Genomic DNA, 23881 nt, shown 5'->3' with positions numbered 1-23881 from the left:
TCCAGTCCCCACATTTGAGTGTCGTGTTTATCCTTTACAGCATCATCCACAATCAATTCTTTACTGTGGGTGGTGAGGCCCTGGCACAGGTTGTTCAAGGAAGCTGTGGCTGCCCCATCCCTGGCAGTGTTTAAGGCCAGGTTGGACGGGGCTTGGAGCAACCTGCTCTAGTGGAAGGTGTCCGTGCCTGTGGCGGAGGGTTGGAACTGGATGAGCTTTAGGGTCCCTTCCAACCCAAACTAGTCCGTGATTTTATGAACACCATACTGCAGTGAATCCAGGAATAATGTGTAGAGGATGTGGAATATTCCTCGTGCTTTGTTTATTTGATATGTAGCTCTGGCTGCAGTATTGTTCTCAGTTTGATCACAGCTCCTCAGGAGACAGGTAGAGCATCTACAATAAAGAATGATTAGAAGTCAGTGGAACATAACTGTCTGTCTTTGGTTTCAGCTGGAACAGATTTTATAGAGTTCCTTGGACCCTGTCAAAGAAAAGGTCAAGAGTCAAATTACGTAGTTAACAGAAAAGAACACTAAGGGGAGACAGGATACATCCTTAAAATATAAAATGGTTCTGTTGAAAGAAACACCAAAACAAAACACAAACAAATACCCAAACAACCAAAACTGAAAAACAACAAAACCATCTGTTAGAACATGAAGTAATAAAGTAGAAATCCAATAAGATTAATTCAGATTACATATTAAACAAGATATGGAAGTAAATATAGTGAAGCACTGGAATAGATTGCCTAGGGTGTTTGTATTTCCAGAATAGGATTTCTCTGAAGGAAAAACATAGGTGCAGTGTCAGCATAGGAAAGGGGATGTACTGATTGACCAGCAGAGGACTTTTTCAGCTGTCTAGCTGTTATTAGATTGTTTTTTTTTTTTTCCCCCCAAAAAATTGTACTTAAGGGAAGAAGCTTTCTGCCTTGCCCTAAAATAGCAAGCTGCTTGTAACTTTCTATTAAAGAATAGCAATATCAAAGTAAGTCTTTATAATTCCCATTAGACTTGATGGCTTGGGGAAGGGAAAAGACTTGCAATAGTGCCTGGGGATGGGAAAGCATTCCGAAGATATGCCAGCCGGCGTATGTGTGTTTGTGAACTGGTGAGCATGACTGTAGCTCTAGAACAAGTACAGCGTGTGCTGCTGCTTGTTCAGTGGGACTGTCCCCACGTACACAGTGGGAGCTGGTGTTATTTTGGTGCTAGTGGACATTAAGCATCAAAGAATATGTATCTTTAGAATATGATGCCTCATTACTTACAGAATTAATGTTCTGTGACTGAAATGTTAAGAATATGGTCCCAGATTAACTGAATGTAAGCTACAAAGTGTTTGTTAGTTGATTTGGATGGAACTTATTTTAAAAGAATTACATATTTCATTAGGCAATAGTTTGGTTTTTTTAAAAAAGACATCTACAGTAGACTTGAAAATGATAAAATGACAAAACTTCTTTTTAGATGAAATCCATGCTTTGGCTTTGTGTATGGTATTGTGTATGTAATAGATGATGTGATGATTGCTGTAGTTCTAGGCTTTGCCTAAACATGTGTTTTTAAATATGACAGACCTACATGGAGAAAATAGGAAAATGGTTAAGAATGTCAGCCACAAATAAAGCTGTGAAAAAATAATCATACATTTGCAAGAAGAATTTATGTAAGATATAATTTTCCATCCATCATTGCAGCGTTGTTAAATCAAGACACCCAAAGCCATGCATTTCTACAAATAGATTGTTTGATATTTAAAGCTATTGGTACTTGATACAATTACCAAAGGGTTTCTTTGTGCTAAAGAGCATTGCTTATTTTGACTCATTATATGCTGCTAAGAATAATAAAATAACAGGCCCCCAAGACTGAAACTAATTCAGTTGGATTTGTTGGAAAGTAAAATGCATTTGATTCTAATTATAATTGTAGATATGCTTTGCATATTCATATATTTTTTCTGTAGTTGAGTGTAACTAGTGACAGATTTTAGAATAATAGCCTCTCTTCTGCAAGACTCTGAACCTCACTCTTGCTATAATCATTTGCAAAGACTGCTGGTAATAAAATGATTACTTCTTACATGCAAATGCTTCTATTTCCTCGAAAAGGGACCTACTGAAATTAATTTCAACACCTTTGAACGTGGCTGTGAAAATGTAAAAAAATTTATATAAAGAATTTATATAAATATAAAAAAATACAAAAACTTTATTTTTACTGATAGCTGTTGGCATTGCTATCTTCTTCAGGACAGACAGCCCTGACAAATGAGAGTTGGAAATGTTGTGCCTAAGGATTGCTTTTATCCCACAGGAGTTCTTACAATGCTTTCTCTCATTCACTGAGTTTTATGATTGTATTTGACTTTGGATGATTTGAAAGGGAACTTGACAACAGAACCAGAGCCTCCATTCAAAGCGCACAGCAGGTGGTGGAATCATGCCTGTACAACTACCAGTAATGTCAGCATTGTTTGGCTTTTGAGACTGTAATTGCGTAATTTCATTAACTCTACAAGAATGCTTTGTTTCCCCTTTAATTAAAGTGTCAAGACTTTCTCTTGGACATCAGCTGGGAATTTTGGAGGGGTCAAGGAGGAGAATGGTTTGGTTGTGCTTGTTCCTTCACTAACAAATGTACAGTGCTTACAGCACTTGAAACCTATGAGGTGAAATGCCACTGCATGGGATTCCGCCAGTATAAGTTCTCTCTAACTGTGCAGTTGTGGTGCGTTGAACATTTAACTTTTGCCGAGGTCTGTCTTTGAAGGAAACAGCCATCATTAAGTAGCATTAGAATGCACTGCACAAGACAAGCAGCAGTGCTCTCTTGGTTGGGTACCTTGGCCACAATGTTACTGATGCAAACTTCATTACACTTGAAAAATGTCGATTGTTTTTAAGAAGGGATTTTTTTGTGTGAGTGAAACATTAAAATTCCACAGAAGTCTATTTTGAGTTATAATTCTTCTGTTCTTTTTAACTCTTTCAATAATAAACATAATTCAAGAGGTGAGAAGACTTACATTATAATTTTGGAACCTTTTTATATAGTTTTAGTTTCGAATACAACAAAACAATAATCTCTGTTGGTATTTGTGGGTATTGATGAAATAGATATAAAAAAATTAATTGTAATTGGTATAGAACTGCAAGTAAAAATATTCAAAATGGTAAATGTATTTGAACTGGGGGACTAATCACTACTGTATTCTTAAAGGAAGTCTTCCAGAAGAAACATTTGCAATGTAAAATCCAACAGTTAAACTTACATTGGTGTTCAGGGATGTGGTTAAAAGGGTAGTATGTGACCTACTGTATGCTATACTCCCAGGAGAAAGAAGGAAGATGAAATGAGGCCAAAGTTAACAATACTAATTGTTTTTTTGTTTTTCCATTTTAATGTAGTTCAGCTTAAGTTATTCATGGATAAAACTAGATCCCTTTTCAAATTACTGAAATGTGATTGAAATGTGAAATAAGTACACAGACCCCTAAAATCTGGAAGGGCGGGCTCAGGTGCTTACTAACTATGGTATTTATATTTTAAATTACCTATTCTATACTAAGTTATGGATTTTGGTGTTTCAATCTTTCTTTCCAATATTTAAACAAAGCCTTTGCATATGTAAACATCACTTTAAGGAAAATGAAATTCAACATTAGCATTTAATTTTCATGGTAACAAATCTCTCTAACATACCATAAGTACTTTGTCAGGAACATGCACTGCTCATCACGTCCAGGGTTGTTTGTCTTGCATATTCAAGCAGTCCTTCTGGGAGTTGAAAGTAGTCTTAATTGTTTTTCTTTGGATACAGTGAAATGAAATAAATGCTAAGGCTATATTCCAAACAGTTTATGAATTAATAAGCAGACAGTTTCCTTCAGAAAACTAAATTATTTTTCAGTGGAGTGACACATACTATGAATATAATGTTACTGGGTCAGAGGGCTTTTCATAATTGGATTTCTAGTTCAATTCTAGGTCTGCAGGTTTGATCATGATTAAAACTAGTCATTGTATAATCATGGATGTGTTGATCTTCTCTTACATGCAATAACCACAGTGAACTCTCTGTCAGCAGGAGACTGAGGTCTGGCAGGGTACTGTAAATTTATAATCTCAGCCCTCAGGAGAAACATGATGAGGATGGAGGGGAGCTATTGTTTGCCTCTGTCTGAGATCCTTTGAGGTTACTGCCTTCCACCTCCGTTCATACTTTCTTTTGTCCTTAACACCCATACAGATCACTTAACAATTGTCAAATGGTAACACCTTTGCTCCCTCCAAGTAAGGGTTTTGCTTTCCTGAGAAAAGGTTCCTTGGTGAAAAATTTCTGCTGGAAAGTAACCTATAATGATGTATTTACGGGTAGGTTTTTTTATGCCACGGGACCAGAAATAATATCACAGAGTGATATTTAGACAATAAATGTGGATTGAATCTGCTGTGCTAAATGGAACACGTGTGTAGAGCACACCTGCTAAACAGCATGTGCTAAACAGATGCCAATTTTGTGGACACATTATAAGAATGATTTTATATTGCAAAAGAATTTGGCTTTGTGTAAGTGCAGTCTAATGTCTTACTGTGGAGTTTAGCCATGATCTCTCAGAGTTTTTTTTGGGGGGGGGGGGGGGGAACAATGCATTTTTTGTACTCTTATCACATCTTATCTAAAAGAATGCTTTTTATTCTTGCTTCCTTTCAGCCCTCCTTTCTTCTCCTTAACACCTACCTTTCTCTTTCCTACTTCTATTCTCTTTGTAAATACTCTAAATTCTTTCAAGTTAGGTGCTGAATTAAAAAGCTCTTTACACAAGTTTGAAAGTCTAGTGTAGAATTCTGCTACTCGAAACACAGGCCGAACCATGCTGAAGTGATAGCAAATTACCACATACTCATTACGTCTCTAGTATACTTGGCAACATTTTTCTGTATTTGCTTACAAGTTTTTGTCATCTTGTGTATATTCAGTTCAAATAATGTGCTATATATTGTAAATCATTCAAAGCAGACCAGTTGATCAGATGTTTCATTTCCTACATACCTGAAACTTTTGTTTTTGCGGGGATGCTTCAAACCCTACCTATTGTTCCTGTAGCGCCTGTAAAGAAATTGCTCTCTTGAAGCAATACAGTAAAACCTGAGATTGTTTGCTGTGATTTAGATTGGTCACAAATTTTTATAGGGTAAAAATTAAAAGAACAAATAAACACTATACATAATACTTAAAAAAAATTTAGTCATGTGTACCAGTGGTACTTGTTAACGTGAGAATTCTGTGTACACTACATTTCCACACTTCTGTGGGATACTGATTATTATTTCTTTATTTTGTTTTGATTACTTAGCTCTTGTAGCTAATGTAGGAACAATACATATAGCTGTGATGTCTCAGCTGTTTATATATGTATTTTTTATACCCATAGCCTAAGAAATTGGCCATAAAAGGATGTTTATAATAGTAAAGAAATTAATCATCTATTTTTCCACGCTTCAGGTAAACTCTGTTGCTATGCTATATGGTTTACATGCCCTGACTTGATCCCAGCAGATAAAATAATTAGAGCTGCACATATCCATGTTAATGTAATAATTATGGAGAATATCCTAGTTATGTGTGTCTGCAAAGATAACAGGAATGGTTAATGTGAAGATACTGTCCTTCATTTTGCATTGTTACAAATAAGAAACATAGTAATAGAGATGGAATAGGAGACGCTTTAAATATTATCCTTATAAAAAAATTTCTCACTTTGAGTATATTGTACTTGGAATTTTTGATAGACAGTGTTATGTGGTTGGTTTTGTCCAAACATAGGAGTAATTTGAAAGAGATCATAGAATCACAGCCTAGTTTGGGTTGAAAGGGACCTAAAAGCTCATCCAGTTCCAACCCGCTGCCACAGACAGGGACACCTTCCACTAGAGCAGGTTGCTCCAAGCCCCTGTGTCCAACCTGGCCTTGAACACTGCCAGGGATGGGGCAGCCACAGCTTCTCTGGGCACCCTGTGCCAGCGCCTCACTGTAGTAAAGAAATTTCCTAATAGTTCATCTAAATCTCCCTTCTTTCAATTTAAAGCCATTCCCCTTTGTCTTGTCAGATGTTCCCTTGCGTTCCTGGATATAAATCTTTGATATCTTTTTCTTCTGCTGTTCCTGTTCTGTTCTTCCCTGAAGTTTTCTTGTTCTGATTTTGCCTTTGCAGCTTCTCTTCTATTTTGCAAACTAGCAGCTCAAGGCCAGTATTTGCCTGTTGTCAAAGCTTTCAACAATCAGTATATGTAGACTTGCTTTAATCTCAAAAAGCTACCCAGGCTAAAATAGTTTTGGAAGTAATGAGGAGAAGCTGAAAGGGCTTTGTTGGCACCATTGCTTATTTATAAAGCTTTATTTAATTTTAATGGAACACAGGCTATTTTGTAGTAATTAAGTATTTTGGATACTGTGTAAACATAAAAAGAATGAGGGGAAGGCTGATGATATTTGGAACACATTTAACATTAATTGGATACATACTGTGTTGTATTCCGTAACTCCTGTATTCTTTTTAAAACCACAACCAAACTAATATAATTCCATATATTCTTAACCTTTGGTGCTAAGTTAACTGATTTTTGGTCTGGGAATCACAGCAAGGAGATCTTTGCAATCTCTGGGTAGTTTATTTCCATTTTTGTCAGGATACACACAATTAAGCTTCTAACCAGCATCTGGTAATCTGTATGAGTAGACAGCCTCAGTGGCAGTATAACAGGCTGTATGTGCCAAAGCTGTGGTTAGGAGCTTTGTCAGAACATGCCAACACCTGTGCAGAGACTATTCTTATTCAGCTATATCAGCTACTCAGTGATGCTTTAGACTGTCTTAAATTTTATACCTTTGAAAGAATCCTTTTCTGTTTCTTTGCAATAAAACCTTTGTTTTCCTGACATTCACAAATTATGTAAGAAAGATTTTAAATTGGAGATTTGGAGCTATAAATATTGTTCCTAATACTACAAATCCTGGTTTTATTACTTCTGAAAATCTTTTTACTCATTGAATTCATTCATCATGAATTTCATGTCAGAAGTAAGCTACTGGAGTATAAGTAATGAGAGGAAACAAGAAAAGGGTAACCTTTTTGTTTCTTTACCCAGCCAAATATATTTGAATATCATGTTAGTCTGTCATTGGATTGTTCTAGCTGATATATTGACACAGCTGAAATTTGATTTTTACTAGTGCTATCTTCTTGGTGATTTTGCCTCAACTCTACTTTAACTATTATTTTTAGCTACACAAGTATGCACCTGTGTTTTATAAATGAAAGTTGATCTACTGGTAGTTTATATTGTCTTAATATGCTTTAGCTGCACACCCAGTACGTTTACCAATGGTCTTTAATGTTTTCAAATTTTCTTCTCAAAATAGTGTCTATATGTTTAGCAGCAGTTAGTATCTAAAGCTCTGTAAAGGTGTTCAGGTTCCCTGTCATAGAAGTTAGTAGGAGTAAAGGCATAAATGCTTTTGAGAATTTAAGGCTTACGTGCTGAGATTGGATTGATATTATTGTTTAATAAGTTTTCTAAGCACGCTTAAGAGAATTAAATATCCAGCTTCTGTTTAAAGTCAGGTATCATTATATAATGTGAAGCTTGATTTTTCTCATAGTCTTGTATCTTAAAGTTAAACAGACCTAATGGCTTGTTGCCACTGGTAAGGTTCCAATTTTCTATCCCTATTTTCTCTCTTCTCTTTTCGTTCTTTGCAGAGAAGAACCTGTTTTTCTGGTAGCGGTTGTTTTCTGCTGGCTTAGTTAGGTGATCAGGATCACCCTGGCATCAAAGTAATGCTGTTCAGTGCAAAGCAGGCTGAATCTGCGTTAGCAAGTGTGGGGAGGCCACAGGATCAGCTCTGTGGCTGTTGTCTCTTAGATTTGTATGTTACATGAAATCTCATTTTTGTTTCCTATTCACTGTGTAGTAGGTGACAGTTTCTGGGGGGAGTTTCAAGTCTGTGGCGATTCTTACAGAATCCTAACAGCATTTCTACATCTGTGACAAAATTCAGCTGAAATTGTGGAGGGATGTGTAAGCTAATTGAACCAATGGTGAGAGTTTGTCTAGTTGCAAAGAGGATTTTATACCGGTACGTTTTTTTCTGCTATTCTCTTCTGAATATTGCACATTTAAGAGTTTTGTCTGGTCATATTCAGATAATGCAGGAAGAATGCCTTGTTTGGGGTTTTTTGGTTTGAGAAAACTGAAATTCTAGTTTTATGCTAAAGACTTGCTGCTGTATAGATCATTGCATTTTACCTTTCTATTGAAGTATTCATAGAAGCTACAAATACAAAGACCTTATATATCAGTGCAAAAGACATTGTTTATGTATTTAGACCTTCTGTTCAGTGTCTTTTCTGTAGCTATTTGAACTGCTGCTCTCAGCTGTTACTTTGAGGGCTGCTTTTTGTGGTTGTTGTTGTACCTCCCTGAATATCCAGGTAATTCTGTACTGTTTTATCCCTATGTCCTTTATGTACTATTATAACTGAAGTAAGAAACATCTGACATTTTTAAGTGTTACTCTTTTGAGTTTCTGTAATGATAGCAATTTATTTTCTGCTTTGTTCTTTACATTCTCCTTAGATTCTGAGCTAGAAAAGGAAATTTTTTAGAGAGAATGTACTCATCAATTTGATAGAAGCCTCCAAACGATGTGATTAAGGCAGTATTAAGGTCACAGGCACAGACAAATAGTGTGAGTTTGTATTAGCCGTAAAACCTTGGATGAAAAAATCCCACATAGCTAAATTCAGAGGTGGGAATGTGGAGCTAGTATCTTGCTTTTCAGACATGATTAGCCTGTTCTAATTATGCTGTTGCAACATATCTTTTTTTTCTCTTTTCATGAAAATGTGGTCATATGCCGTAGAAGGATTTTCTAATTCAAGTTGCCATCGCTGTATATACTAGATGACAATACTGAAATACTTCAGGCATAAAGTTGAACTTTCACTTCACTAGAAAGAAAGAAAGAAGAGTACTATGACCTGACTCAAAAGATGAGGCATCAAAAAATATGAATTACTCTGTAGGGTCCCCTCAGTGCAGTAACATGTCTGACTTCCATAGGAGACTTGGCACCAATGAAAGCACTAGAACTATTTCACTTACTAGTCTTTTTGGCTGGTATGTTGATAATTGAATGTAAAGTAGGTGTTTGCGTAAGAGTTTCTGACTTTAAAATGTGCTTTCTTTTAAATGTTTTTGTTCAGAGTAAATAAGAGACTGTTTTAAGAAGCTTTTAGTGTGGAGATAATACTGAGAGAACAGAATCAGAAATGCTGTTATCTTTACTGAAATTCATCGGCTGTATACATTTAACATTAGTTTTTCTTCAACTCCAGAAAAAAGGATAAATGTGTGTAATTGTGGGAGTGCTAGAAATTGAGAGGAACAATGTTTGGTATGTTTTAGTGAGTATTACTTTATGTAGTTGAGCTGCAGTCCTTACTGTGTCCTTCATTTTAATCCATAGGGCAACAAAAAAAAATAAACCAACAAAAAAACAGAACAACAAAAACCAAAAAACCCCCCCTGTATAATAGCTAAAAAACTGCCAATGTGATTCCAGTAAATTTCTGAGTCCGATTTGGAGTCAGAGTATTACAGAAGTTTTCATCAGTTAGGGTCTGGAAGTTGGAGACTTCATTAGGATATCCTTCAGGGCAAACACAAAGGGGATCCAGAGGTACAGTTTATGGCTGAAACATCACAGGCATTATATCTGATGTGCGGCAATGGCTGTGATCACATAGAAAAAGATCTTTAAACACATTAAATGCCTTCAGTAACTGTAGTTCCTTTGAGTAAAAATTGTGTTGTTTTTTTTTCCAGTTTCACTGTCTGAAAGCTCTTGCCAAATATTGTCTTTAGTGCCTGCAGAGTGAAGGCAAAAGCCCAGCAAAAAATGAAACAATTTGAGGTGTTGGTATGACAGCTGAGGTAGAAATGAAAAATAAAAGAAGGAAATGACAGGTGAGGAAGGAAGGCACTCTTTGAGTAAGATGACTGGATCTTTGGGGAGTTTGATATAAAAAGGCAATTTGCAACATAATGCGGAAAGTGATGCAAGCTTGGGGAAGGATAGAGGAGAACAAGTGATTGAGTATTGTGTTGCAGATGGAAAGTGAGCTGTAACAATTCTGTTTGCTTGAATACCAACAAGTGGAATTTTGCAATCATGCATTCTAGGTCAGAAATGAGAAAGTGAAGAAGACTTGCCAGCAGAAGTAGATTTTATACCCAGGTCCAAAAGGCATTTTTCCAGAATGCGATTTTTTCTCAAACTACTCCTGTGCTTATGTTATTCTTTTCACTGTAAGAACACTTTGTAATAGATGCCAATGGGAGTAGGACATAAAAATAGAATAGGTGGCAGTGAAGATCTCTCTCTGCATAACTGGCATACTTACATTTCACATCATTTTCTACAGACAATATAAGTACATAGATATACAGGAAAATTAGAAAAAAAATAGAGTGAAAGGTTGGTAAGAAATTTGGGAGATGACTATGAACTGCAAGTAAACCAAGAATGAGGCAATGAAACAGATTATAGATGATAAAAATAAGGGGATAGATCAGTATGATTTATAATTTCAGATTACAAAAGTAGAACAAAAAAGCTACAATTAAATTTGTGTGTGGAAAGATGTAGTAGAATTTTCATGTTGTGAAATCAACAGAGAATGAGAGAGGACTTCTGATAAAGGTAGAATACTGGCAAAGGAAATCTAATTTGCCTACTCCTATCCACTTGGGGTTAATGTAAGTAGGAATGTATCAAGGTGGCTTGCTATCCTAGAGCATTTACTAAAGTCATAGAGGAAGATGCCAAGAAGGTGGAGTACAAGATGGACATTTACTGAAGCAAATTATTTCATAATACAAGTGCGAGTGAATTTCAGATTTAGAATTGATTAAATTTTTTGTATGGGTTATTAGTGTGGATAAGGAAGAGTCATACCTGCTCAGGCATATGCAAAGGGCAGTTAGGCATAATTTTATGACCAGTGAATGAGGAGTCAAGGGAGAGTTTGAACCTCTGTAGATTCTCAAGAATTCGGAAAGTTAGAAGAAAAAAAAACCTTTGCTAGAGGAGTAGATGGAGGAAACAAAGGCAATAGTTTAAGTTATAAGGATAGTCATAATAATTTGAAAAGATACTTTCCAAAGTGTACCAGAGATGGAAAAGTGGATGAATAGCCATTGAGATCTACAAGGGTGTTGCCAGAGTGTGCAGAGATGCAGTTAGAAAAGCAAAAGCTGAGCTTGAATTGAAATTGGGCTGAGATGTCAAAAACGACAAAAAAGGGTTCTTGAGCTACATAAACAACAACCAGAAACAAGGAAAATATTGGCCTGCTGTTAAGCAGGAGAGAGAAACTGGTCACCAGCAATGCTGAAAAGTCAGATTCTTAATGCTTTCTTCACCTCTGCCTGTATCAGCACTCTCAGCCCTCAGGCCTTGGGAACTAAAATTCAAGTGGATGCAGACAGACCCACTGTCAGTGAAGGAGGAGTTGGTACATGAACTATTACAGGAGCTTGATCCCCACAAATTGATGGGCCCTGACACTATCCACGCAGGGGTGTTATGAGAGCTGCTGATGTTCTTGCAAGGCTGCTCTCCATAATCTTTGAGGATTCATGGAGATCAGGGGATGCCCCAGAAGACTAGAGGAAGGCTATTGTCACCCCCAACTACAAAGAAGGTCTCAAAGGAGGATCTGGGAAATCATAGGTCCATCAGTCTTAACTCAGTCCCTAGGAAGGTTATGGAGCAAATCCTCCAAGCAGCTATTACAAGCCAAATGAAGCATGTGATTGGGAAAAGCCAGCACAGATTTACCAGGGGCAAATCGTGCTTGGCAAATCTGACTGCCTTCTATGACAGAGTAACTTGCTTGGTTGATGCAGGGGGAGCAATGGACATTGTCTACCTGGATTTCTCCAAGGCTTTTGATAGAGTTTCCTGTAGCCTCCTCCTCCTAGAAAAACTGATGTGTTAGTCTGGACAAGTGGTCTGTGCAGTGGATGGGGAAGTGGCTGACTGGCTGCACCCCCGGGGGTGGTGGTGAATAGCTCCTTCTCAAACTGGGGACCTGTCACTAGTGGGGTCCCCCTGGGATTGGTATTTGGCTCAATGCTGTTTAGTATCTTCATAAATGATCTCTATAATGGGATCAAGTACCCTGATGAAGTTTGATGATACCAAACTGAGTGGGAAAGTGGACACTTCAGAAGGGAGACCCACCCTGCAGAAAGACCTGGATAGGATGGATGAGTGGGCTAACAAGAGCATTATGAAATGCAACAAGGACAAGTGTAAGGTAAACATAATCCAAGAGTGCAGCATAGGCTGGCATCTCCTTGGTTGAAGAACAGCTCTGTGGAAAAGAACCTTTGGGTTCTGATGGACAGCAAGCTCAAGGTGAATGAACAGTGTGCAGCTGTGGCAAGGAAAGCCAACAGGATGCTGGGTTGCATCAACAGGGGCATTACTTGGTGCTTGTTGGGCCATACCTGGAATACTGTGTTCAGTTTTGGTTCCTGCTATAGAAAAAGATGTAGACAGGCTGGAGAGGGTTCAGAGAAGGGCTCCAAAGATTACCATACTGGTACAAAGATTACCAGGACTGGGAACTCTGTAAGGAAAGGCTGAGAAAGCTGGGCTTGTTCAGCTTGGAGAAAAGAAGGCTCAGGGGAGACCTTATCACCATGTTCCAGCATTTAAAGGGTGGCTACAAAGAAGTTGGAGAGTGCCTTTTTAAAAGGAGTCACGTGGAAAAGAGGAGGGATAATGGGTGCAAGTTACTTTTAGGGAGATTCCGGTTGGGCACAATAGGAAAATTTTTCACAATGAGAACAACCAGTCATTGGAATAATCTCTCCAGGGAAGTGGCTTTCCCAACATTGGACACAAAGATTCAACTGGACAGGGTGCTGGGACATCATAGTCCAGGTCATGCTTTGCCAAGATAGGTTGAACCAGATGATGGCTGAGGTCCCTCCCGACCTGGTATTCTATGATTTCCTGGGTGGTATGGCCCTGCTTGCACAACTTGCTTATTTTTCTCCAAACTAATTTTGTATGCTGCTTGGTTTGGTGTGCTCTACAGCAGAATTCTTTGGAATGTTCTCAGCCAGTTTTTTCCTACTTGCATCTCCCTTTCTTTGCATCCAGACTGGCTTCTTAGTTTTAGAAAAACTTTCTTTTTTAATCCAGGGTTTCTCTCTAGAAACGTCCTGCAAGTTAGAACAGGCTGCAACCTGTGATCAGATAAATTTTTAATTCTTACAGGTAGTGTGTTAGGTTTTATCTCTCTCTGGTGTAGATTGCTGGTATTGACTCATTAAACATTAGGCTCAAAATTGTGGTCAGTGAATTCTGGAGGGTATTTCATAACTGGTTGTACTATTACTCTGAGTCCACAGAGGTATATTGATATATAGCACTCTTGAAAATTAATAAAGCTAATGCCCACATTCTTCATACTTATCCTGTACTGTAGCTACTGATGAATGAAATTTGACATCTCCAATAAAAGCTTTGAAACTGTTAAGGCAGTGCCCAAGTGCTGAGATTTAGAATGAAATTGCAAGTTATCTTGAATTTGTCTGTGGATGAGCAGCTGTGGAGAATTGTTTTCAAATATTCCCTCTGACTTTGTCAGAGTGGACGGAACAAAAAGCTGCTGCGTATGGAAGGGTATTCTACACTTGGAAGAGGAAGACCAAGGATGACAAATAGAATCTAATTCAAGTTTAAAATTGAATGGGTTTTGAGGGACTAATGGTAATATAAAGGTATACAATAAATGTTACTTGCATTCTTACAGAAGATTTTGAATTAAAAAAAAAAAAAAGGAGACCAGATCTATTGGGTAAGACCTTGCTGTTTTTCAGAGGAAAACTCATTTTAGGTCCCGATGGCATCTGTCCTAACCCACATAACCAAATTAACTTTCTATTGAGAGTACATGGGCTAAGTTTCAAGAATTGAATAAAATCTTGCAGCTTTTGATATACCACATGAAAGCTCAGCCTTTCAATTTTGTAACTTAGGAATCAGGTGGTAATAAACTAATTCCCTTCTTTCATCTCCTGCACTAAGAAATTGTCTCAGTGAGATTGTGCCAGCAATCTGTGGATGCTTCCAAAACTATCTTTTAAGATGCAAAAAGTGACTCATGGGAGAACTAGAGATGAGAACTAGAATCATACAGAAAACTAACAATTGTCATTAACCTTGACAAAGCAAACACAATACATTCTCAATAGGACTGTTTACTTAGCCATAGAACAGGATTTAGCAGGTGAAAATAGAATCTAAGAACATTCTGGGTTAGATATAAAGCCTTGCTTTTTAACAGAGAATGTGGTTAGGCATTTCACACATTTACTGGCAGTTACAGTAAATTCTTCAGTCTTGAAGAAACTGATGATAAATAATGGCTTTTTTAAGCTACGTCTAGCTCGAGTAGAAATTAATTCAAGAAAGTGCAGTGGCCTGGGTTTTATGTGGTCCAAAATCAGTTACAGACGTTGTCTCGTCTGGCTTTATAATCTATGTCTTGATGAATTTAGAACAGACTGACTTCCTTGCACCTTAAGGCGGTTTTAACAGTTTCAGTTTCACTGCTGGCATGTTTGTGAAGTCAGTCTGGCAGTACCTCACTTAGATATTCTCTAGTATCCACTTCCTGCAGTTCTGAAAATATTTGTGCTGAGCTACAGTGATAAATAATCAGCATTATCACTATTTGATATAGTACTTACTGCTTACAAATACAGTAATCAATTAATTAGCTTTTTATTATAAAAAAATCCATTACTAATATTGGCAGGTTGAATGCTTTGTGCTTGCGTGTCAGAGTGCTCTTACAGCTTTGTTTTCATTATTTATCATTATGTGGAGCTTGGAATAATGGTTACTACCTGTCCTGAAACTGAAGCAGTATGATTAAATGCAAAGGAGAGTAATATGGACAGCATCTGTAGAGGATAATTGCAAATAAATCAATAACTAATGGTCCCTGAATGTGTTTACTAGTTCATTGTAGTGATAGATGGGACTGTTGTAAACCCTGTGTGCCTTATAACGGTTATTGAGATGATTACAGTATGTACTTTAGTCATGTGAAAAATTAGTGTATACTAGATACTGAGAGCATAAATACAGTTTCTGAGGTTCCTGACAATGTTTGAAGAGTGGAGTATTAATTTGAGGAAAAATGAAACTTGTTAGCATTTGGAAAGTTAATAAACGGATGGCAAAACCTGGAACTTACTTGAACCTCTAGCATCAATAGTTGGATGCTACTAGCAATAGGAAAATCTTTAGGAGAAGACATATCTTTCTCTTATTAGAAGTGCAGGCTAGGATCATATCAAACTAGATCATCCAAAAAATAATTTTTCTGCACATTTTTTACAGCGTGTGTGGTAGAAATAAGATCAAAAGTAATTCAACTGGACTGTAGTTTGAAACATCTGTAAATGAATGTACTATCTTGTATTAGCTTCTAAGGAATTTGGTCCTCTCTTTCAGCACTGCTGTTTCTCTTCAGTTTTCCACTTGCACTCGTGATGGTTTGCAGGGGGTTTGCTGGCACTTTTTCATCCCCTCTTGCTTTGCACTGGATTTATAGCAACAGTGCTTATAGTTCTGGAACTTTAAGCATGTGTAATTGCTGCTGCTTAGCTTAAATAGACAATATATCAATTGAGTTTCATGGCAAATCTGTCTGATAGCTCATACACTTAAAAGAAGTTCTTCTGATTAAGATATTACTGTTACTTCAGAACTTTTAGGCTTGTAATTTTGCCATCTTGATCAATGGGAAGATACATCTTACAAAAGACATATCAATGTGCTGGAGCAAGAACTAGAGAAGAAACATTTGGCAGTATTTGTAGCATCTAAGCATTTTGATAGCTGATAAAACTGATGTTCATTTTAACTATAATCTTTTGGCCTAGACTTCATAATGACTTAACAAGCCCTTGTTGGGAAAATATTACAAATTAATAATTATAAATCAGTATTTGACATACCAGCCTTAAGCATGACAGAACCTGTATGGGTAGGGCTATTTTCATTTTCTTTTTTGTTGGATTACCTGTGGCTATGAAACTGCAGTAGTGCATTTTGGCACCATCACTGTGGCAAACTTCTTTCTCACTGGAGGCAAAGGAATCCCTTAAATGGTGTTGGTAAGGAGATGGGTATGTAGTGGCAATCCTACCTGCAGGGTGGGAACACAGATATATGTAGGGTACGGTTTGGCTGTGTAAAGTGTGTGCCATGCTGCAGGCTAGGAAGTAGCAGTGCATGGTAGAAGAGGCACTGAGCTCCTCAGGTTGCGGAGTTGACAAGAGCTTCCCATGTGGCCTGGTGCTGACTCCAGGGCTGTATAACGGGACAAAGCAGCCCATACAGCTTACAGCTCAACCCGTTCCCAGGGAAGGTAAAGGGTGTGCTTTGTCTTGGTGAAGATGTGAATACATTTTGATTTCACAGCAAAACTGCAGTGTGCTAGAATGACATGCAGAAAAGTATTTTTCTAATACAGAGTTTGGATGAAATACCATTTTATTAAGCACATCAGAAACTAATTTTTGTTAGATATGTTTTCTTTTTCATTTTGACCTCAGGTTATCAACACAAATACTTAATAGTAACTTATTGCTTAAGGTCTACTGAACTTGTGTCTTTATTCCCATTTGTTCAATATATTTGTTCTTTTAACTCCAGGTTCCCAGTCAGTGGACAGCAAGCTAGCTGATACTAGATCTAGGGTTTTTAATTCAGCTTGAGTACTACAATAGGAAGAATCATACATGAAGCATGAATTTGATATTATGATTTAATAATGATACCAGTGTCTGTGATACTATACCATAGATTGATATATATGATCTAAGGGACTTCCTATGCATTTAGATCTGAGCATGTGATGTTTAATAACTAACTTCTAGATTTATATGGCTGTTCCAAGGAAGCAAACAGAAATTAGACTACTTATTTGAAGAAAGCATCTAAATTTGTTAATTGACTCTACTATAGGATACTTCTGTAGGAGACAAAATTCATATTAACCACTATGAACAATTTTTAAAATATATATAAAAAAGACAGTACTGCAACATATTTTGGAGTATGTCAGAAAACAGAAGTAACTTGATGTCTATGGCATAATCAGCATTTCCCTTTTTAACCTGCCTCATCGAATTCTATGGCATATGTAGCAAGTGTTTCTTCAACAATATTTTGAGTTAAATTGCACCCTAGTTAAAATTTAAAGCTATAAAATAAAATTATAATTGGAAGAAGTTTCCATATTTTATTGCACCACTGTTTATTTTGATGTTGATCGTAAACATAGGAGCTTTTTCAAGCATGGGCCTTTTAAAGGGAGGGATAGGGAACATCTTGGGGAATAGCACGTGGTTATTTGTGACTTGCAAAATTGCCGTGAAAATCCAGCCAACTAAATGCATTCCTTGTATCATCATAATTTATTGCAACATTTTCATCAATAGTGTCTTATTTCTCCTTGGCAAATTAGTTTTGTAAAAGTCTTTTCACTTGTTTATGCAAGATTGGTGTATGTGTAGTTGTGCTGTGTATATGCATTGTATGAACATAGATGTTTTGTGCCTTGTAAAAGGCTGGTTATCTGTATGACATAAAATACTATTTTGAAAAATAAACAGGAAGATATTGTGGTGTTATGATGTGGTGATGCTGTAATGACAAGAATCAGGTCAACAGAATCAGAATTGCTACCGGTAAAGTAGTTCTGAATTTATTCTTTCGTGTGTGGTCATTTTACATTCATAGTTCCTGTTAATGGCAATCAGAAGTAGATCTTTAAAATCCAGGCGTATCAGTACCAGCATTGACTTTGTATCTTAGAGTTGTAATATTGAATTGCATCATTTGAAATCACGAAATTAATTTTAATTGCATGTATTAAGTTAAATTCCCACCATCAAGGACTAGTAAATTAGAAGTTAGATGATCAGTATACCACTTTGAGACTGTAGCTGAATTTAGCACTCGGAATTGTTAATACATTCATGTACTATAATGATTTCAGTGTGACTCCTCACCTTCTTGACTTAACAGAGATCGTTGGTCATGCTGTATCCTGTAGCAGACTAGATTAATCAAAAAAAATGGATTAAAAATCCATTTGATGAGGTATCTGGGGTGGTAGAAGTGATGGAAGAAGCTGCATGGAGTATTTCTGCACAGCATAGATGGCCTTTTGAAGATAGAGCAGGACTTCAATGAATAGTTTATTCCAGAGGACTGTTCCTTCTGTGGAAAAACAATCTGTTCCTCTTTATAAATAAAGCGGAAGTGTTTGTTTTCTATTGTGTGTGGGTGCAGAGCGTCTTAAATTTCCTAATGGTTCTATGGCCAATGTTGTGCAGCTCAAGGAGTCGTCGTGTGTTTCTCAGCTCTTAGTCCTGAGACTCCAAGCTCTGTTATCTAAGCAGCTGTGGAACAACTTGGGCATTTGTCTGTAGTGTACAAGTTGTTCCAGTCCCCACATTTGAGTGTCGTGTTTATCCTTTACAGCATCATCCACAATCAATTCTTTACTGTGGGTGGTGAGGCCCTGGCACAGGTTGTTCAAGGAAGCTGTGGCTGCCCCATCCCTGGCAGTGTTTAAGGCCAGGTTGGATGGGGCTTGAAGCAACCTGGTCTAGTGGAAGGTGTCCGTGCCTGTGGCAGGGGGTTGGAACGGGGTGATCTTATGGTCTCTTCCAACCCAAACTAGTCTGTGATTCTACGTTGCTTTAAACTAAGAAATGTGATTTATTTAGGTACATGCTAAGAGCTTTTAGCAGAAGCTAAAATGTTGCAGTTGTTTTACTTCTTTATGGTTGGGCAATATGTTTTGCACAAAGTAAATTGTTTGGTTTTTTCCCCTTGTACCTTTGCTTTCTGGAATAGTGGCACTTGAAGTTAAACAAGCTGTAGTGCTGGAATTGGGAGAAAGTTACTGCTTTTCAGGAATGGATCTTTTTCTAATTGATAGCTCCCTCTTATTCTTCAAATCTCTCAGATTATTAATAATTGAAAAATAAAGCTTTAATAGCCATAATAAAAGAAAGAAAATGTTAGTGAAGTGCAGCAGCTTTCAATCTTCGAGTTTATCCTTTTTATAGTGGAAAATAATTTCTGTAAATTTATAATTGAGTGCTGATAAGATCTCTAGTCAAAAAGGTATCGAGTGTCTGTGGTATAGTGATATATGTGTAATAGTAGCGCTTTCTAGTTTTTTTATCACATAGGCGACTGCTGTAGGAAGACTTGATTTGTCAGATCCTTAAAACTGGCCTTGTCAGGAGCATTTTCAAGATTAAATTTATGGTTAGCACCAGTTCACAAACAGTCTGAAGAGGTGCGTGAATACACTAGTCCTGAACATGAAGACAGAACAGTTTCACCATTGCTTTTGTAATTAATCTGACTTTACTCCTATTACATATTATCTTCATGTTTATTTAAAAAAGGAAAAAAGCCAGAGTTATAAACTGAATAATTGACTAAGGAGAATTTGTAGCCACAACCTTTGTAGGTGATTTTTGTTCTTTATTAGCAAGCCAAGGAAGATGTAGTATGCAATAAAAGTTTTACTATGTTCTCCTTCTTTTGCTTTCAACTTGCTTTCCTTACATTTCAGATGCTTATAAAATAATTGTGGTGACGGTTAAATAGTAAAATAAGGTGTAAATATGCGGTAATACAGTTACTATAGACACTGGAACATTTTCAATTGAGCTGTTTCAATATAAAGAGTAGTACAACACTGGCTACTGAATATTTTGTTGATGTTCTGTTTAGAGGGTGCACTAAATATCTTCATTTCTTTCATACTTTGCTAAAAAAGGATATCTTATTCCTTCAATTACAGAAAACGTAAAAAAGAAGTTAAAATAATACTTGGCTATTTTACTTGGCTATAATATTACCTTTTTGTCACTCTTGCAGGAAAGCACTTAATGTAAATTCAAGAGTTCCTTGCTTAGTATTTGGTTCCTCTTGAACCTATCTCTACTGCCCCAAAACCGAAGATACTTGGAGAACATAGTAAGAGTATTAGGATTTTCATCATGGGGAAGAAGGAAACAGGAACATCTTTGAATCTTTCTTAACTTTTAACCTTAAAATAATTTGAAGTATTCTCTTATGTCATTGTAATAGTGGTCATTTTCCACATCTTTCCTCAGGAATTGTCTGATTCTTGTAAAAACAAAAAGGTGAGGAAAAGTAAAGTGGTGGTTTGAAAATCTCATACTATAGTTTGTTTTTGAAAATATTTTAGCTTATTTCACATACTTTTATTTTTGATAGTCTGATGATTAAGGCTCATTCATTGTGAGCAATTACAGCTGAGACTATTTCCATTCTTATTTAGATTTATTTGGTATTTTAAAAATGCTTTTGTTTATTTCTGCTGTTAGAAAATGGGGGTTCTTAGTAATCCTTAGGTAGTTTTGAAAGCTGTGATAGCTTAAACAAAAACTGAGAAACTTTAGTGTAAAACTGCAGTCTTTCTGCGAAAACTATGTATTTAAGAAGGAGTTTCTGAGTAGGACTGCTGATTTTCATGGGACTGCTTTGATATTTAAGAACTAAAATATGGAAATTTCAATATATTGAAATGTATTTAATTGACAAGAAAAAATACAAAATGTATCCCCCATAATATAAGCAAATATTTTTTTCTTCAGGAAAATCAAGCAAGCAATTATTAAGATTATTTTTCTTCCCCCTACCTCTTTAACTTCAAGTAAAAAGATAATGTCACTGGTATGTAAGTGTAGCTATTGGTGATTAGCGCAGTACTTTTCCAAGTACAGAAAAGCAGAGATAATCCTGATTTTTGGGCTAGAATAGATATTTCCTTGAAAATATTTAGTGATACAAGCCAGGCCATCCTGCTGATTCTTGGACATAGACTAGCTATGCCTTAAGAATTTCATTTTCATGACTCTGTTTTTATTTCTGAACCAGACATATCTAGTATTTGCTTTTAAATGGAATATATGGATACACCCGCACGTGTGACTGATTGTGCCGCTTGTGAATGTCTTAGAATGACCTTGATAATTTTCATATTGGAATTACTGATGCTGGTAGTCATCCATTTAAAAAAAAAAAAACCTAAAAAAAAATGAAATTGCTCCTCATCCTCCCTCAGTGAAGGACTTTGGATCACCAAGTTACTGCCCATTGATCTTTGCCTCAGTTAAACTTGGTTTCTTCTTTAGAAATAAAGTAACAAGGCTTGATCCTGCTAGCAATTGCACTGTGAAACTACTTTTTGACTTCAGTTTTTACCCTCTGAATAAGGAGAAACTTAGAACTCCGTGTAGTAGTGATACAGACAAGGCCAAGCTGTGATTTAGATAAACTGATTTGGATGTTTTCTGTTGTGTATTAAACTATACTACATTTTTCTCAGCTGCGGAATGATTTAGATCAGTTCCACTTATCTATTCATTGCCTTCTGTATGCTTTGTCAAATGAGTCTCTTGTGTATTTCTCAAGGAAAATGAAAGCTATAGGCTCACTTGGAGGAGCCCTGCTATCAGAAGGGGAAAAAACAGTCTTACTGCAAAAATTCAGGACAGCAGAGAAAAGGAAGCTTTCTGAGAGCTTTAAGGGTAAATGGTCTTAATTGCAGAACAATTTCCATAAAGGCAAGATTTGCATCTTATTAGGGAGAATTAAGTAACTGCTTGAAAATACGAGTTTCGCTTACAAGCTTTCCTAGAGAATTTCAGCTTGATCTGAGGCAAATCACAAAATCCTTATATGGTTCCAGGGATTAAATGGGGGGAAAGATGGGGAGGGGCAAGCTATGTTATTTCTTTTCTTGTGCTGTGTTTTTGTATATGAACCTGTGAGGTCTTAGGGTAGGGAATGCTTTTATGAGTTCTGATTGTTATAGGGCTCTCTAGGTAAGTAACAGATCCTTCCATTACTTGGGAGTGTGAATGGGTTTGTGTTATTACCTTACCAAGGATCTAGCATTGGGATGTCTTCCCTGTGCCTATAGAAGAAATGGAGATAATGATGGAAACTCTCTTTTGCTAATATTTTTGAGAGCTATGGAAATACTACATGTAAACTTACGAAGAGTCATGGCTAATGTTTTATGAGTTGCTGATAGTATGTTACACCTGTAACTCTACATAACAATGGTAGTGTAGTTTCTAAATGACATTTGGGTCGGATACAATGCACCATTTGCTTTAACCATTGCCAGTGACTGAGGACATGCATTCAGAATGGGTTTGGTTCACAGATTCTTTCTAGGATGCTATTTTGAATGTAATGTTCCTTGCCTTTGATGATAAAGAAATAGGATGTTTAATTTCACAGGCAGGAAATGCATTGCTTTCTCTTTTATACTGGTGCAAGAGAGAAGCTTAATAGCTTTTCATGTTTATCATAGTACCAATGTCTAGTACTTTGCAGATACAAGAGTGAACAAAACCATAATACATTGCTTTTGCTCCTTAGCGCTCAGTCCATGTGTTTCTTGAATTTTGGCATGCACATTACCCTTGCTGATGCTGAAGTAACATCAGGCTTTGCAATCAGTGTTTGTAATAAGTATGCTTCGCAAAGCCTTGTTATGCAAGGTCTCATCTTGTGTCATGGATTCTTTGTTATCCTTAAGATTTAGCAATTGAAAATAATAGAAAAAGAATTAAATAATGACGTTTCATTGTCAAAATTGGTTGGGGGAGGGCAGCTATCTTCATATTTGCATTTTTATTGTAGGAAGTTTTTAGGCTAGAGATACTACATTTATTTCACAGTGATAAACATTTGTGTCTGGGGGAAAAAAGGGAAAATCGATATTGACCGTAAATTCATAGGTAGTTTGTTTTGAGGAGTTCAGGACCTACATACTGAGGTGTTCCTCACATAAATCAAAGTTCTGATGAAGCTTTGATAAATCAATACAGTAATAATGTTTTGGAAATACTGTGAGAGAACACCTTAAGCTGGTGTTGCTTCTAAGTTCCTTGGTAGCTTTCTCAGGCAGGAAATCAACCCAGCAACAGACTTGATGTGTTTAAACTGTGGTTTCTATCTTGTGTGTACTGGGGTGCTACTGAAATGGAATGTTTCACCTGACCATGACAAGTGACACCACTGTTCATGCTATTCAGACCCTGAAGTATGAGCCATAGCTATGAATGATCTCATCATCTGAGGCCGGATCTCATGTTCTAGTAAAATAAAGGATTATCACTGCAAAGGTGATAGAAATTTTAGGAATTTTAGGAATAGTTCATGTATTTAGTAAGGAATAATACGAGTACTAATATTTTGTATTATACTCTTTTTACTGTATTTGTGAATTTTACTGCAATATTTTAGGGCAGTATCTCCTGAAGTAGTGTCTGGGGTTTTTTCTACTGCAAAATGCAAGACTTTCAGGCATTTCTATTCAGAGTGCTTAGGCTTTCCTAGAATTGTTTCAATCTGAAATGAGTAAGTCTGGTTACATTTAATAATTGGTCTTGTTCCAGAAAGTGAATGAGACATGGTTTACAAAAAGCATGTTAACTGTATCGCATTTTATGTTATAATTCTAGTTGTTCAAATTTGTAATTGCTCAAAGATAAAACTTTGTAAGACAGAGCACATGAAACTTTTAAGATTTGCATGAAGGCAATGGCACAATACTGGGCCTGTACTCACTGTTACTTAACCTCTTTGCTTTTTACTGTCCGTATAATAAATACTGCAGACTTATTTCAATCAC

At 36.6% G+C, this 23881-nt stretch overlaps 1 protein-coding gene across 1 annotated transcript in view; it reads left to right on the top strand.

The window, feature by feature from the left end:
* Nucleotides 1–23881, top strand: part of SPAG16 (sperm associated antigen 16) — a 408668-nt gene that overhangs the window by 35877 nt on the left and 348910 nt on the right. The gene's annotated exons all lie outside the window — the stretch shown is intronic.

Source organism: Strigops habroptila, chromosome 5 (genome assembly GCF_004027225.2).
Source record: "Strigops habroptila isolate Jane chromosome 5, bStrHab1.2.pri, whole genome shotgun sequence".
NCBI lineage: Eukaryota > Metazoa > Chordata > Aves > Psittaciformes > Psittacidae > Strigops > Strigops habroptila.
The sequence above is the reverse complement of the archived record's forward strand: the minus strand, read 5'-3'. Positions and strand labels throughout refer to the sequence as shown.